The sequence below is a fragment of the Triticum urartu genome, chromosome 7A (genome assembly GCF_056163025.1).
Source record: "Triticum urartu cultivar PI428250 chromosome 7A, HENAU_Tu73, whole genome shotgun sequence".
In the NCBI taxonomy this organism is placed as follows: domain Eukaryota; kingdom Viridiplantae; phylum Streptophyta; class Magnoliopsida; order Poales; family Poaceae; genus Triticum; species Triticum urartu.
Window position 1 is genome coordinate 731,554,775 of NC_141879.1, and position 15,289 is coordinate 731,570,063.

A 15,289-nucleotide genomic window follows, 5' to 3' on the forward strand; every position below is an offset into this window, starting at 1 on the left:
AGCAACTAAAATTCTGGACCTAAAAGAGCTACAATAGAAATAGCTATTCTCCGGAGCTCCAAATGACCTGAAAATTTACGAAGATTTATTTTGGAATATATAAAAAATACTGAAAGAAAGAGATACCATATAGGACCCTCCATGGGGCAGCAAGCTAAAGTGGCGCACCCTCCCCCCGGGGCGTGCCATGTGAGCTTGTGGGGCCCGTACACTGATGCCCATCTTCCGCTATATGAAACCATTTACCCTGAAAATATCAGGAGAAGACTTTCGGGGCGAAGCTCCGCCATCTCAAGGCATAACCTGGGCAGGAGCACTTTTGCTCTCTAGCGGAGCGATTCCGCTGGTGATACTTCCCTTTAGGAGGGGGAAATCAAAGCCATTGCCATCACCAACACTCCTCTCATTGTGGTAGGACTCATCTCCATCAACATCTTCACCAGCACCATCTCATCTCCAACCCCTAGTTCATCTCTTGTACCCAATCTTTGTCTCGAACCTCATATTGGTACATGTGGGTTGCTAATAGTGTTGATTACATCTTGTAGTTGATGCTAGTTGGTTTACTTGGTGGAAGATTATATGTTCAAATTGTTAATTACAAATTTATATCCTCTGATCATGACATTAATATGATTTGTGAGTAGTTCCTTTTGTTCTTGACGACATGGGAGAAGTCTTGTTATAAGTAATCATGTGAAGTTGATTTTGTTCAATGTATTGATGATGTGTTGTGTTGTTCTTCCTCTAGTGGTGTCGCGTGAATGTTGACTACATGACACATTATCATGTTTGGTCCTAGGGGAAGGCATTGTGGAATTAGTTTGTAGATGATGGTTTGCGGGAGTGATAGAAATCTAAACCCCAGTTTATGAGCTGTCCCGTAAGGGGCTGTTTTGGATCCACATGTTTAATGTTATGATTAGATTTATATTAATTCTTCTCTTGTAGTTGCAGATGCTTGCGATAGGGGGTAATCATAAGTAGGTTGTTTGTTCCAGTAAGAACAACACCTTAGCTCCGGTCTACCCACATATTAACTTATCAAAGCAGTGAACGCGAGTCTATGAATCATGGTGAAAGTAACTAGACGAAATTCCCTTGTGTCCTCGAGAACATTTTAATCACTATGAAATGTACTTCCATCTTATCCTTTGCAATAAAAAGGATCGAGCCACTTTGCTTCCTCGTCTTATCCTTTGGTTACTTGTTATGAATTATACCACTATCAAACTATCTATCACACAACCGTCTTACAACACTTGCAGAGAATATCTTACTGAAAACCGCTATTGATTCCTTCTGCTCCTTGTTGGGTTCGACACTCTTACTTAGCGAAAGGACTACTATTGATCCCCTATAATTGTGGGCCATCACAGGCGAGGAATCAGCGGAAAGTACAAATACAACCTTTTGAGGATCCTTCTTTCCAGGCTTCAATTAGGGTTCCTTGCAATTTGGACACTTTGTTTTGTGCTCATACTCATTTCGATATATGATGCCATCATTTATGCATGTGTGATATCTTACATGCAACAAATCAAGAGGGCACACGATCTTCTTCGCCTCATCGACACTACGAGGCAACAAATTCCCCTTGGAAAAAACTTTGTGTAAATATTCCAATGCAGCATCCAGGCTTGCGTCCGTTCTCTTGAATTTTGCCTTGATGTCTAGAGGTTTGAGCATGACGTGCAGGCAGGCGGGCTTGGGGTCGCAACCTTCATACAGTGGTGTTTTGGCGTATATTTCTAGTTGCCCCAACTTGAGAGCCCCTTTAATAGCAACTCTCTCGTTTGTCGTCTTCTTCCGGAGTAGATCTTTGACATGAGGGTCCTGCAGCATTGCAACCAATGACATCTCCTGTGTGAAAGCATGATCATTTCCAGCCTGATGATCCTCTTCATGTTCAGGTGTCATTTTCATCATTTTCTACTCCCTGCATCTGTTTATTGCTTCCTCCTTCCGATGCCTCTCCTCCATCAAATGGGTCTTCCGCTTGTACATGACTCGCCGCTTCTTCATCATTGCTAACACCATCCTCCTCCTCCTCACCATGCTTTGTCCACCGTGTATAACCTAGAATAAAATCATGACGGGGCAAGTGCACCATCACGCTGCCTTCGAATGGGTTGTGGAAAACTCCATTTTTGCACTTCTTACATGGACATAATATCTGCACGTCGCCCTTTTGTATCATATTTCCCACCGTGAAATTGAGGAAGCCATTCACACTTCGATCCATATTGAATCTTTCCATAGATCAAGCAGCCCACAAAGGGTATAAGTAGAGAAGAATTATATATATTACCAATGAGGTCATAAAAAATTTGATGTGACCTTTGGTAAAAGTGAGACATATTGAGTGGCAAAAATTTGACGAAACGGAAATGAATCAACGTTTCGCTAAAAACACCCGCAACTCTCTAGACATTCCCTGCAATAAGAAACATAGCGTGAGCAACACAATGCAATTTATATAGCAATCACACACATATCCATCACACATGCATCCACATCATCATGCATATATTTAACGAGAAGTTTGTTATATTTACCTAAAGAGAGACGAGAAGATTATCTCGAGCTAGTCGTTGATCAATCGCGCGGCCGGCCGACGCGTATGTAGGTTGGCGGGCACCATTAATGGAGAGTGGTGGAAAGTGTAATGCAAGTGTGTGAGTGGGTGGAGGAGAGAGTTAGCTTAGGGGAGTGTGTGTGTGTGTGGCTAAGAAGCTTAATTAATGCATCACCTAGGTAAATCTAACTATCTAATTAGAATCATGAGAAAGAATTTGTTGTTTTCTCAAAAACAAGAGAAGAGAGAAGGAGGAAAGGAAGAGAGATAGCTAGATAGAGATGAATAAGCTAGGTTCACATGTGAATAGTGTTGTGACGTAATTAGTGGCATCCCGGACGTAACCAACGCCACCACTACTACATATATTTGTGGTGTGCGACGTTAGCCACGCTGGTGTTATGTGGGTCAGATAAAGGGCCCTGCTACTTGTGAGCTGCGTTGGGATTTTCTCGAAGAGGAGATGATGATGTAGTACAATAGAGATAAATATTCCACTCAGTTAAGAACCAAGGTTATCAATCCAGTAGGAGAACCACACAACACCTCGTTAGTAATACCTGCACACAAAATAATAAATACTTGCGCCCTACGTGAACAAGGGAATGCCAATCTCTCGGTGGTTATCTGCAAAGATTAAATTTTGTAGTGATAGATAGATAAATAAAACACAAAATAAATAAAGTAAAAAATTACAGCAATGTATTTTGGGATTTTAATATATGATAAAAGTAGACATGGGGGTCATAGTTTTCATCAGAGGCTTCTCTCTTGTAAATAGCATGCGGTGGGTAAACAAATTACTGTTGGGCAATTGATAGAAAAGCGAATAATCATGATGATATCCAAGGCAATGATCATGTATATAGGCATCACGTCCGAGACACGTAGACCGACTCCTGCCTGCATCTACTGCTATTACTCCACACATCAACCGCTATCTAGCATGCATCTAGAGTATTAAGTTCATAAAGAATGGAGTAACACCTTAAGTAAGATGACATGATGTAGACAAAGTAAATTCACGCATGAATAAACCACATCTTTTTATCCTTAATGACAACGATACAAATATGTGTCATGTCCCTTTCTGTCATTGGGATTGAGCACCGCAAGATCGAACCCATCACAAAGCACCCCTCTCATTGCAAGAAAATTCAATCTAGTTGGCCAAAGCAAATCAATAGATCTGAGAGAAATACAAAGCTATAATAATCATGCATAAAAGAGTTCAGAGAAGACTCAAATGGTATTTATGGATAATCTAATCATAAACTCATAATTCATCAGATCCCAACAAACACACCGTAAAAAGTGATTACATCAAATAGAACTCCAAAAACATCGAGGAGAACATCGTATTGAAGATCAAAGAGAGAGAAGAAGCCATCTATCTACTACCTATGGACCCATAGGTGTGTGGTAAACTACTCACACATCATCGAAAGGGCATCAAGGTCGATGTAGAGCCCCTTCGTAGTTGATTCCTCCTCCGGCAGAGTGCCGAAAAAGGCCTCTAGATGGGATCTCTGAAGAACAAAAGCTTGCGGCGGCAGAAAAAGTATTTCGGGTGGCTTCCTGTTAGTTTCCTGATTTTAGAGAATTTATAGAGGCGGAATTAGGTCAAATGGGTGAACACGGGCCCCACCAGCCACCAGGACGCGCCCTGGTGCCTCGTGGGCCCCTCCTTCATTTTCTAGCTCTCTCCCGAAGCTTCCAGGGTCTCTTTTTCAGAAAAAGATCTCCAAAAGTTTTGCGGCATTCAGACTTCGTTTGATACTGATATTCTGGAAAACCAAAAACAAGCAAAAAACAACAACTAGCTTTGGGCACTAAGTTAATAAGTTAGTCCAAAAAATGATATATAAATGCTTGTAATTGCATATAAAACATCCAAGATTGATACTATAATAGCATGAAACAATCAAAAATTATAGGTACACTTGAGAGTATCACGCCTCGAAAGTGGACCCGCAAAATATATATTAGTGGCGTCATGAAAATTACGACGCCATAGCTATTAGCTTTAGTGCTGGCATTGCATGGTTTCATGACGCCGCCACTAAGTTATGCCTGGTCAGAATGTTAGGTCCCACTGTTGGGGAACGTAGCAGAATTTTAAAATTTTCTACGCATCACCAAGATCAATCTATGGAGTCATCTAGCAACAAGGGAGAGGGGAGTGCATCTACGTACCCTTGTAGATCACGAGCGGAAGCGTTCAAGAGAACGGGGTTGATGGAGTCGTACTCGTCGTGATCCAAATCACCGATGACCTAGCGCCGAACGGACGGCACCTCCGCATTCAACACACGTACGGTTGGGAAGACGTCTCCTCCAACTTGATCCAACAAGGGAGAAGGAGAGGTTGATGGAGATCCAGCAGCACGACGGCGTGGTGGTGGAAGCAACGGTGATCTCGGCAGGGCTTCACCAAGCTCAGGGAGAGGGAGAGGTGTCACAGGAGGGAGAGGGAGGCGCCAGGGGCTAGGGTGCGGCTGCCCTCCCTCCCCCCACTATATATAGGACCCCTAGGGGGGGCGCCGGCCCTAGGAGATGGGATCTCCAAGGGGGGGTGGCAGCCAAGGGGGTGGCTTGCCCCCCAAGCCAAGTGGGGCGCCCCCCACCCCTAGGGTTTCCAACCCTAGGCATAGGGGGAAGCCCATGGGGGCGCACCAGCCCACCAGGGGCAGGTTCCCCTCCCACTTCAGCCCATGGGGCCCTCCGGGATAGGTGGCCCCACCCGGTGGACCCCCGGGACCCTTCTGGTGGTCCCGGTACAATACCGATTACCCCCGAAACTTTCCCGATGGCCGAAACTTGACTTCCTATATATAAATCTTCACCTCTGGACCATTCCGGAACTCCTCGTGACGTCCGGGATCTCATCCGGGACTCCGAACAACTTTTGGGTTACCGTATACTAATATCTCAACAACCCTAGCGTCACCGAACCTTAAGTGTGTAGACCCTACGGGTTCGGGAGACACGCAGACATGACCGAGACGACTCTCCGGTCAATAACCAACAGCGGGATCTGGATACCCATGTTGGCTCCCACATGCTCCTTGATGATCTCATCGGATGAACCACGATGTCGAGGATTCAATCAATCCCGTATACAATTCCCTTTGTCAATCGGTACGTTACTTGCCCGAGACTCGATCGTCGGTATCCCAATACCTCGTTCAATCTCGTTACCGGCAAGTCACTTTACTCGTACCATAATGCATGATCCCGTGATCAACCACTTGGTCACATTGAGCTCATTATGATGATGCATTACCGAGTGGGCCCAGAGATACCTCTCCGTCATACGGAGTGACAAATCCCAGTCTCGATTCGTGCCAACCCAACAGACACTTTCGGAGATACCCATAGTGCACCTTTATAGTCACCCAGTTATGTTGTGACGTTTGGCACACCCAAAGCACTCCTACGGTATCCGGGAGTTGCACAATCTCATGGTCTAAGGAAATGATACTTGACATTCGGAAAAGCTATAACAAACGAACTACACGATCTTTGAGCTATGCTTAGGATTGGGTCTTGTCCATCACATCATTCTCCTAATAATGTGATCCCGTTATCAATGACATCCAATGTCCATAGTCAGGAAACCATGGCTATCTTTTGATCAACGAGCTAGTCAACTAGATGCTCACTAGGGACGTGTTGTGGTCTATGTATTCACACATGTATTATGATTTCCGGATAACACAATTATAGCATGAACAATAGACAATTATCACGAACAAGGAAATATAATAATAACCATTTTATTATTGCCTCTAGGGCATATTTCCAACAGTCTCCCACTTGCACTAGAGTCAATAATCTAGTTACATTGTGATGAATCGAACACCCATAGAGTCCTGATGTTGATCATGTTTTGCTCTAGGGAGAGGTTTAGTCAACGGATCTGCCACATTCAGGTCCGTATGTACTTTACAAATATCTATGTCTCCATTTTGAACACTTTCACGAATGGAATTGAAGCGACGCTTGATATGCCTGGTCTTCCTGTGAAACCTGGGCTCCTTGGCAAGGGCAATAGCTCCAGTGTTGTCACAGAAGAGAGTCATCGGGCCCAACACATTGGGAATGACTCCTAGGTCGGTAATGAACTCCTTCACCCAGATTGCTTCTTGTGCTGCCTCCGAGGTTGCCATGTACTCCACTTCACATGTAGATCCCGCCACAACGCTTTGCTTGCAACTGCACCAACTTACTGCCCCACCATTCAAAATATACACGTATCCGGTTTGTGACTTAGAGTCATCCAGATCTGTGTCGAAGCTAGCATCGACGTAATCCTTTACGACGAGCCCTTCGTCACCTCCATAAACGAGAAACATATCCCCAGTCCTCTTCAGGTACTTCAGGATATTCTTGACCGCCGTCCAGTGTTCCATGCCGGGATTACTTTGGTACCTTCCTACCAAACTTACGGCAAGGTTTACATCAGGTCTGGTACACAGCATAGCATACATGATAGACCCTATGGCCGAGGCATAGGGGACGACACTCATCTTTTCTCTATCTTCTGTCGTGGTCGGGCATTGAGCCGTGCTCAATCTCGTACCTTGCAACACAGGCAAGAACCCCTTCTTTGACTGATCCATATTGAACTTCTTCAATATCTTGTCAAGGTACGTACTCTGTGAAAGACCAATAGACGTCTCGATCTATCTCTATAGATCTTGATGCCTAATATGTAAGCAGCTTCTCCAAGATCCTTCATTGAAAAACACTTGTTCAAGTAGGCCTTTATGCTTTCTAAGAATTCTATATCATTTCCCATCAACAGTATGTCATCCACATACAATATGAGAAATGCTACAGAGCTCCCACTCACTTTCTTGTAAATGCAGGCTTCTCCATAAGTCTGCGCAAACCCAAACGCTTTGATCATCTCATCAAAACGAATGTTCCAACTCCGAGATGCTTGCACCAGCCCATAGATTGAGCGTTGGAGCTTGCACACCTTGTTAGCATTCTTAGGATCGACAAAACCTTCCGGCTGCATCATATACAATTCTTCCTTAAGGAAACCATTAAGGAATGTCGTTTTGACGTCCATTTGCCATATCTCATAATCATAGAATGCGGCAATTGCTAACATGATTCGGACGGACTTCAGCTTCGCTACGGGTGAGAAAGTCTCATCGTAGTCAACCCCTTGAACTTGTCGATAACCCTTAGCGACAAGCCGAGCTTTATAGATGGTTACATTACCATCCGCGTCTATCTTCTTCTTAAAGATCCATTTATTTTCTATGGCTCGCCGATCATTGGGCAAGTCAGTCAAAGTCCATACTTCATTTTCATACATGGATCCTATCTTGGATTTCATGGCTTCCAGCCATTTGTCAGAATCTGGGCCTGCCATCACTTCCTCATAGTTCGAAGGTTCACCGTTGTCTAACAACATGATTTCCAAGACAGGGTTGCCGTACCACTCTGGTGCGGAACGTGTCCTTGTGGACCTACGAAGTTCGGTAGCAACTTGATCTGAAGTTTCATGATCATCATCATTAACTTCCTCTCTAGTCGGTGTAGGCACCTCAGGAACATTTTCTTGAGTTGCGCCACTTTCCGGTTCAAGAGGTAATACTTCATCAAGTTCTACTTTCCTCCCACTTACTTCTTTCGAGAGAAACTCTTTCTCTAAAAAGGATCCATTCTTGGCAACAAAGATCTTGCCTTCGGATCTGAGGTAGAAGGTATACCCAATAGTTTCTTTAGGGTATCCTATGAAGACGCATTTTTCCGACTTGGGTTCGAGCTTTTCAGGTTGAAGTTTCTTGACATAAGCATCGCATCCCCAAACTTTTATAAACGACATCTTAGGTTTCTTCCCAAACCATAATTCATACGGTGTCGTCTCAACGGATTTCGACGGAGCCCTATTTAAAGTGAATGCGGCAGTCTCTAAAGCATAGCCCCAAAATGACAACGGTAGATCGGTAAGAGACATCATAGATCGCACCATATCCAATAGAGTGCGATTACGACGTTCGGACACACCATTACGCTGAGGTATTCCAGACGGCGTGACTTGTGAAACTATTCCACATTTCCTTAAGTGCGTGCCAAATTCGTGACTCAAGTATTCCCCCCACGATCTGATCGCAAGAACTTGATTTTCCCGTCACATTGATTTTCAACCTCACTCTGAAATTCCTTTAACTTTTCAAAGGTCTCAGACTTGTATTTCATTAAGTAGACATACCCATATCTACTCAAGTCATCAGTGAGGGTGAGAACATAACGATAGCCACCGCGAGCCTCAACACTCACTGGACCGCACACATCAGTATGTATGATTTCCAATAAGTTGGTTGCTCGCTCCATTGTTCCTGAGAACGGAGTCTTGGTCATTTTACCCATGAGGCATGGTTCGCACATGTCAAATGATTCGTAATCAAGAGATTCTAAAAGTCCATCTGCATGGAGCTTCTTCATGCGTTTGACACCTATGTGACCAAGGCGGCAGTGCCACAAGTATGTGGGACTATCATTATCAACCTTACATCTTTTGGTATTCACACTATGAATATGTGTAACATTACGCTCGAGATTCATTAAGAATAAACCATTCACAAGCGGGGCATGACCATAAAACATATCTCTCATATAAATGGAACAACCATTATTCTCGGATTTAAATGAGTAGCCATCTCGAATTAAACGAGATCCTGATACAATGTTCATGCTCAAAGCTGGCACTGAATAACAATTATTGAGGTTCAAAACTAATCCCGTAGGTAAATGTAGAGGCAGCGTGCCGACGGCGATCACATCGACCTTGGAACCATTCCCGACGCGCATTGTCACCTCGTCCTTCGCCAGTCTCCGCTTATTCCGCAGCTCCTACTTTGAGTTACAAATGTGAGCAACCACACCGGTATCAAATACCCAGGAGCTACTACGAGTACTGGTAAGGTACACATCAATTACATGTATATCACATATACCTTTAGTGTTGCCGGCCTTCTTGTCCGCTAAGTATTTGGGGCAGTTCCGCTTCCAGTGACCACTTCCCTTGCAATAAAAACACTCAGTCTCGGGCTTGGGTCCATTCTTTGGCTTCTTCCCGGCAGCTTGCTTACCGGGCGCGGCAACCCCCTTGCCGTCCTTCTTGAAGTTCTTCTTACCCTTGCCTTTCTTAAACTTAGTGGTTTTATTCACCATCAACACTTGATGTTTCTTTTTGATCTCCACCTCCGCTGATTTCAGCATTGAATATACCTCAGGAATGGTATTTTCCATCCCCTGCATATTGAAGTTCATCACAAAGCTCTTGTAGCTCGGTGGAAGCGACTGAAGGATTCTGTCAATGACCGCGTCATCCGGGAGATTAACTCCCAGCTGAGTCAAGCGGTTATGCAACCCAGACATTTTGAGTATGTGCTCACTGACAGAACTATTTTCCTCCATCTTACAACTGAAGAACTTGTCGGAGACTTCATATCTCTCGATCCGGGCATGAGCTTGGAAAACCATTTTCAGCTCTTCGAACATCTCATATGCTCCATATTGCTCAAAACGCTTTTGGAGCCCCGGTTCTAAGCTGTAAAGCATACCACACTAAACGAGGGAGTAATCATCAGCACGTGACCGCCAAGCGTTCATAACGTCTTGGTTCTCTGGGATGGGTGCGTCACCTAGCGGTGCTTCTAGGACATAATCTTTCTTGGCATCTATGAGGATGATCCTCAGGTTCCGGACCCAGTCCGTATAGTTGCTGCCATCATCTTTCAGCTTGGTTTTCTCTAGGAACGCGTTGAAGTTGAGGGCAACATTAGCGTGGGCCATTTGATCTACAAGACATAATGTAAAGATTTTAGACTAAGTTCATGATAATTAAGTTCATCTAATCAAATTATTTAATGAACTCCCACTCAGATAGACATCCCTCTAGTCATCTAAGTGAAACATGATCCGAGTCAACTAGGCCGTGTCCGATCATCACGTGAGATGGACTAGTCAACATCGGTGAACATCTTCATGTTGATCGTATCTTCTATACGACGCATGCTCGACCTTTCGGTCTTCCGTGTTCCGAGGCCATGTCTGTACATGCTAGGCTCGTCAAGTCAACCTAAGTGTATTGCGTGTGTAAATCTGGCTTACACCCGTTGTATTCGAACGTTAGAATCTATCACACCCGATCATCACGTGGTGCTTTGAAACAACGAACCTTCGCAACGGTGCACAGTTAGGGGGAACACTTTCTTGAAATTATTACAAGGAATCATCTTATTTAAGCTATCGTCGTTCTAAGCAAATAAGATGTAAAACATGATAAACATCACATGCAATCAAATAGTGACATGATATGTCCAATATCATTTGCTCCTTTTGATCTCCATCTTCGGGGCTCCATGATCATCGTTGTCACCGGCATGACACCATGATCTCCATCATCATGATCTCCATCATCATGATCTCCATCATCGTGATCTCCATCATCGTGTCTTCTTGAAGTTGTCTCGTCATCTATTACTTCTACTACTATGGCTAACGCTTTATCAATAAAGTAAAGTAATTACATGACGTTTATGTTGACACGCAGGTCATAAATAAATTAAGACAACTCCTATGGCTCCTGCCGGTTGTCATACTCATCGACATGCAAGTCGTGATTCCTATTACAAGAACATGATCAATCTCATACATCACATATATCATTCATCACATCCTTTTGGCCATATCACATCACACGGCACATGCTGCAAAAACAAGTTAGACGTCCTCTAATTGTTGTTGCAAGTTTTTTTACGTGGCTGCTATAGGTTTCTAGCAAGAACATTTCTTACCTACGCCAAAACCACAACGTGATATGCCAATTTCTATTTACCCTTCATAAGGACCCTTTTCATCGAATCCGATCCGACTAAAGTGGGAGAGACAGACACCCGCTAGCCACCTTATGCAACTAGTGCATATCAGTCGGTGGAACCAGTCTCACGTAAGCGTACGTGTAAGGTCGGTCCGGGCCGCTTCATCCCACAATGCCGCCGAATCAAGATAACACTAGTAACGGCAAGTAAATTGACAATATCGACGCCCACAACTGCTTTGTGTTCTACTCGTGCATATAAACTACACATAGACCTAGCTCATGATGCCACTGTTGGGGAATGTAGCAGAATTTTAAAATTTTCTACGCATCACCAAGATCAATCTATGGAGTCATCTAGCAACGAGGGAGAGTGGAGTGCATCTACATACCCAAGTGGAGCGCAGGGGAGGCCCATGGGGGGCGCACCAGCCCACCAGGGGTAGGTTCCCCTCCCACTTCAGCCCATGGGGCCCTTCGGGATAGGTGGCCCCACCCGGTGGACCCCCGGGACCCTTCCGGTGGTCCCGGTACAATACCGATTACCCCCAAAACTTTCCCGATGGCCGAAACTTGACTTCCTATATATAAATCTTCACCTACGGACCATTCCGGAACTCCTCATGACGTCCGGATCTCATCCAGGACTCCGAACAACTTTCGAGTTACCGTATACTAATATCTCAACAATCCTAGCGTCACCGAACCTTAAGTGTGTAGACCCTGCGGGTTCGGGAGACACGCATACATGACCGAGACGACTCTCCGGTCAATAACCAACAGCGGGATCTAGATACCCATGTTGGCTCCCACATGCTCCTCGATGATCTCATCGGATGAACCACGATGTCGAGGATTCAATCAATCCCGTATACAATTCCCTTTGTCAATCGGTACGTTACTTGCCCGAGACTCGATCATCGGTATCCCAATACCTCGTTCAATCTCGTTACCGGCAAGTCACTTTACTCGTACCATAATGCATGATCCCGTGATCAACCACTTGGTCACATTGAGCTCATTATGATGATGCATTACCGAGTGGGCCCAGAGATACCTCTCCGTCATACGGAGTGACAAATCCCAGTCTCGATTCGTGCCAACCCAACAGACACTTTCGGAGATACCCATAGTGCACCTTTATAGTCACCCAGTTATGTTGTGACGTTTGGCACACCCAAAGCACTCCTACGGTATCCGGGAGTTGCACAATCTCATGGTCTAAGGAAATGATACTTGACATTCGGAAAAGCTATAACAAACGAACTACACGATCTTTGAGCTATGCTTAGGATTGGGTCTTGTCCATCACATCATTCTCCTAATAATGTGATCCCGTTATCAATGACATCCAATGTCCATAGTCAGGAAACCATGGCTATCTTTTGATCAACGAGCTAGTCAACTAGATGCTCACTAGGGACGTGTTGTGGTCTATGTATTTACACATGTATTATGATTTCCGGATAACACAATTATAGCATGAACAATAGACAATTATCACGAACAAGGAAATATAATAATAACCATTTTATTATTGCCTCTAGGGCATATTTCCAACACCCACATATAAGTAGCATTCAATAAAAAATCAACGCCACCCCTAAAGGCATAGTGATGATATACGAAATATGCGATGCCACCACTATATAAAAAAATAGTGTTGGCGTTGATTAAACATGACGCCACCAACTAAAGTTGTGGCTAGCCATTTCTCTATTAGTGAATTCACGATCTTGTGCATTCAACATACTCATATCATTAAAAAAAACACTTACTTATCTCACTGTAAATCTTGCAAATGACCTACTATGATCGCTGGAAACTCTTTAGTGATTGCAACATGACCTTCCATTATATTTTTGTTCTCTTTTTCAATCGTGGACCATACAACGGCTGCAAGACCATCATCTTTTGATAATCTCCTAAGCCGATGAGAACTCATCGACTTTTATGGCTTCGTAGCAACGCGTGCGCATTGTGCTAGTTATTAACTTAACATTTGGAATAATGTGGAATTACACCGCTTAATTCCATGTCATATTTGACTACACCTCTCTGTATGCCGCTCAATCACATTAGTTTACTTACCATGCATGACCCATGCCACCAAATTTATGATCAAAATTATAATCTTGGTGCTTCCCGTTTGCCCCATGTCATATGAGGTGAAATTGTGTCCCGTTCTAACTTAAAACATACATAGCATCTATACATTATAAATTTTCAGCTCCGTGGGAGCACACAAGCACATACCTAGTACTTAAAAAAGTAGCGTTTCTTTTTGTGCCAGGCAAAACTCTCCATCAACCGGTTCTCCCCCTTCCACCATGTCCAACCATTGGTTTTTTTATCCAATCATTTTTTCCCACCACGTCATATTTGATCGCACCTTCCCAACACGCCACTCAATCACATTAATCCTTTATTCTTAAATAATTGTAATCCACTATCTATTTTTCCTTTTCATGCAACTGTGCCACATCATCAAGTCAATGATGTAGTCATAAGTTACAATTTGTGCACTAATCTATACATGCAACCATGCATGTTTTTCCTCTTCATGCAACTATGCCACCTCATCAAGTCATGCATTGTGGTCACAAGTAACAATTGTGCACTAATCTATTCATGCAACCATGCCACCTCAGCAACCATGCATGTTAATTTGTTTCACTTACTTTTGTGTAGGCACTAAAATATTAACGTGCGGGAGAAGAGCGCATGCTGGTTGGCCGTGGTGAGAAACTTTGATGTTTTTGAGATTATTTTTGGAAGATGAAAGTGCGATTTTTTTATTTTGAGAAAAGCTTTTTTTGGAGATTAATTTTGAAAGTTGGAAGTGAGATTTTTTCCTTTTTCTTCTTGAGATTTTTTTTTAGTTTTTTCTTTTTCTTTTTGAGATGGACGTGATGTCCACGTGTTGTGAGAAAGCTCTTTTTAATTTTGAGATGAAGATGAGTTTTTTTAAGAGGGAGAAATACACGCACAGCTTCCTCTCAAGAGTCCTACAATGGCGAGCCCCAACCACTAGTAGATAGTCATGTTACACATTTTTGTAGCATGACCTACATATATTTGTATGTTGTACATTTGGAGCAAATATATGTAGGTCATGTTACACATTTTTCTTAAAAATAGCATCCCATTTGACTTCAATCCAATAGATTTATCTTTTTTATAAAACATTTTTTCACGTGCTTCATATATTTTATTTTTTCAAAATATATCATGAGAACATTCTTAAATTTATTTTTTTGCAATAGTGTTAGTTTTGTAACATTTATTTATGCATATGTTTTACCAAGGTTCACACAGCAACGCGCGGGGCATCATCTAGTTTACATACCTTTTTGCAGCACTACATCAACTCTTTTTTTTTGCGGGGAGCACTACATCAACTCAATCTTAATTAACTTTATCTTTTGCAATAACTTGAAATTACGCCGCTTAATTTCATGCCATATTTGATTGCATCTTCCCGTACGCCATTTAGTCAAAATAAAAATCTAATCCTTGGTGCTTTCGCTTGCCCTATGCCATATAAGGTGTAATTACCTCTCCTTCTACCTTAACACAGACCTAGCATTTATATACACATTAAAAAAAATTGGTTTTCATGGCAACTCACAGACTCCCTCCGTTCCGATGAATAAGGGGTATTTTTTTCATTAAGATAAGAGTTTGACCAACAATTGCACTTTTAGCATTTCATTTATGTGATACAAAATCACTACCATAACAAAGTATCTTTTAAATATGAATCTGGTGGCACAAATTTCATGTCATATAATCTTGTATTTACAGAGTAATTATTAGTCAAATGCATGTCTTGACGAAACAAAATACGCCTTACTTTTCGG

General features: G+C 43.0%; 1 pseudogene; it reads right to left on the bottom strand.

Moving 5' to 3' along the window:
• Window positions 1–1,440: 1,440 nt before the first annotated feature.
• LOC147962383 (uncharacterized) lies at window positions 1,441–2,260 on the bottom strand (annotated as a pseudogene).
• Window positions 2,261–15,289: the final 13,029 nt, after the last annotated feature.